Consider the following 3741-nt stretch of genomic DNA (forward strand, 5'->3'; position numbering starts at 1 on the left):
CACACACACACACACACACACACACACACACACACACACACACACACACACACACTCCCTCTCTCTCTCACACACACACAAATGCACAAACGCAACTCATACACTGTCACATACACACTCTCACGCACCCATCTTGTGTTTCGGCCGTCTTCTTTAGCAATAAAAGGAAAGGAAAGACAAATAATTGTACTTCCTGAATCATAACAACATCCAATCGAATGACTTTTACTCACGACGAAATAATTGCCATACTATACTTAGGTCATCAGGTTTGTATTTTATTTCTGTATATTTGCTAATTCTATTTCGACACATTTTTCATAATTCTGTGTGGGTTTGGCCGTTTATATTCCCTCTGTTTCGACTAAGACCTCGACAAATATATCGTTTGCTCTTTCCTTCCCATCAACTTGATATGCTTTATCCAACGTATTGAGCAATAAAAATAACCATAAGAAAACCACTAAAACATTAATAACATATCGGTGGTTATAGTTTCGCAATTCAGTTTCATCATATCTTACTGTTTTCTAAGACGTATCACACATATTATTCATTCTAGAATGTTGCTAATATTTTTTCATTTTTTCTTCTGATTTTTGGTTTGCTTTTTTTTTTATTCTCTCGCTGTTTCACCTTCATATTTACCCTACAACATTTGATCTTTTTTTCACAACCTGTGTATTGCTTAGCTTCGAACACTTACCAATCAATTTTTACAAGTGGTTTTACAAATTTCTTACCACGATAAGTATGTAATCGTGTTCGTTCAGGACACTGTGCAAACGTTAATATATAATATATATATATAAATGTACATATATTGTATTTGCATGTATATATATATATATATATATATATATATATATATATATATATATATATATATATATATATATATATATATATATATATATATATATATATATATATATGTATGTATGTATGTATGTATGTATACATATGTACGTATATATATATGTTTGTGTATATATACATATATATATATGTATATAAATATATGTACATATAAATATACATATATATATATGTATACACACACACATATATATATATGTATACGCATGTGTGTACGTGTTTAAATATGTCTGTGATTATGTGTGTGTTTATGTGGGTGTCACTAGATAGATAGACAGACAGATATGTACGTATGTATTATATGTATGTATGTATGCATGCATGTATGTATATATATATATATATATATATATATATATATATATTCAAGCACATGCTTACGAAAACAGAATCATTAGCATACACAGATACACAAGCGCGCGTGCACACTCGCACACAAGTTTGTCTGCAGCTAAAGAGCTCGTTTCCAGGCATTGTAGTAGTTGTGATGTCCATCTAACTGCTTAGCGTACGAATAAGCATGCTCTTCAATATTTTCAGATTGGTCTTTGTCTTGAGGGTGGACATCAGTCAACAGAGATCATATGAAATTTCGTCGCCACAGGTATTAGGACCCAAAACTACTAGATTCCTAAGGGATGGTATGAAGACATCTAAGAAAACAGCAGCTCTGAAGAGGGCCCTTTTTCTATTATGTTTTGAGCCCTTGACTTGAGGATACAAATAGACTTGAAAAATAGAGTTATTTTTCCGGACGATATGACATTGTCATTGCCACACCCAGTTCTGTTATAATCTAACCAGGAATAGAAAAATATTTGAGTTAGTTGTACTCAAAGTGCTCTTCAAAGCAGTTTGAGTACAACTGGCATATCTCACAGATTGTAGAAAAAAAATAGGATATACTCAAAGATGGCATGCAGTCTGGCTTGATGTTCAATGAAAAGGCAAGGTTTTTCAACCAGTTTAGTCTGTTATTTCCTGCAGAGAAATAGCAACTAAAGGAAGCTACCAGGATATAACCACGACAAGCAAAACCAGTTCAATGTGGATGTGATTAACAGGAAATCGCAGATGGAACAATGATTTTCAACAAAGGAGAATTCGCCCCCGCCCTCGTCCATCCTGACGAAGAGTACAGACTGAAGGAGTCGAGGCTTGGCACTTTGATATACACGTTGAAGATTGAGAAGGGTCTCCAACACTACGAGAACTTTAGGCACCAACACGAGAAAAGCTTCAAAGTACTTGAGATCTATGTTCCGGCATACAGACACACACACACACGCACGCACACACGCACGCACACATATTGCTAAGAGTAACAACAGACGTGTAACCACTAGTAATTTTGTGATCGCCATAACCAACGCCTATATCAAATACATACATATACTCTTTTACTCTTTTACTTGTTTCAGTCATTTGACTGCGGCCATGCTGGAGCACCGCCTTTAGTCGAGCAAATCGACCCCGGGACTTATTCTTTGTAAGCTTAGTACTTATTCTATCGTTCTCTTTTTGCCGAACCGCTAAGTGACGGGGACATAAACACACCAGCATCGGTTGTCAAACAATACTAGGAGGACAAACACATACACACAAACACACACACACACACACACACACACACATACATATATATATATATATATATATATATATATATATATATATATATATATATATATATATATATATATATATATATATATATATATATATGTATATATATGTATATATATACACACATACAACATGACACCTCCATTTGCATATATATTCTTTTATTTTTTTCAATTGTTTCAGTGTTGTTTACTGCGGCCATGCTGGATCACCATTATTCTTTTATTCTTTTATTTGCTTCAGTCTATAGGCAGCGGTCATGGGGTCGGATAAGCAGAAAGTAGTACTTAAAACTTTTACTAAGCCTGGAACTTATGTTATCGGTTTCTTTTGCCGGAACGGGGACATAAATACGCCAACGCCGGTTGTCAAACTGTGGTAGTGGACGAACACAGACACAAAGACATACACACACACATACACACACACGCACACACATACACACATACTCACACATATACATATATGCGACGGGCTTCTTTCAATTTCTGTCTCACAAATCAACTCACAATGCTTTGGCTTTGCCTAAGATGCCATGCAGTGGGACTGAATCCGGGAAATTGTGGCTGGGAAGCAACCTTCATGCTACACACCCACACTTACGCACACTTACGCACACGCATAAACACATACATATACCTACTAAATGTATGCAGACAGTGGGAGAGCGGAAGATAAAACAAGAGGGCTTTATATATAAAACTCCATGTATTAATACATGAATTCATGTTTATATGTAGCTGGGTTTGATTGAATAACACAACACATTCTCTTGTTTATACACCGGATTTCCCAAATTTAAGAATAGAATCAAAGATATCACCAAAGCTGTTATAATACGTAGAAAGTTATGTCTATTGTGACAACTAGACTTAATGTCTGTTCACGTGAGTAACTTAGACTCAGACCAGTGAATACGTAAATGTATATGTGTGTATGTATGTATGTATGTATGTATGTATGTATGTATGTTCCTTTTTCTTACTTTATCGGGTTTTCTATGTATACATATATATATATATATATACTAGCAGAGATACCCGGCGTTGCCCGATATATATATATATATATTTATATATATATATATATATATATATACTCTTTTACTCTTTTACTTGTTTCAGTCTTTTGACTGTGGCCATGCTGGAGCACCGCCTTTAGTCGAGCAAATCGACCCCAAGACTTATTCTTTGGAAGCCTATTACTTATTCTTTCGGTCTCTTTTGCCGAACCGCT

The sequence above is a fragment of the Octopus bimaculoides genome, chromosome 10 (assembly GCF_001194135.2).
Source record: "Octopus bimaculoides isolate UCB-OBI-ISO-001 chromosome 10, ASM119413v2, whole genome shotgun sequence".
Classification (NCBI taxonomy): Eukaryota; Metazoa; Mollusca; class Cephalopoda; order Octopoda; family Octopodidae; genus Octopus; species Octopus bimaculoides.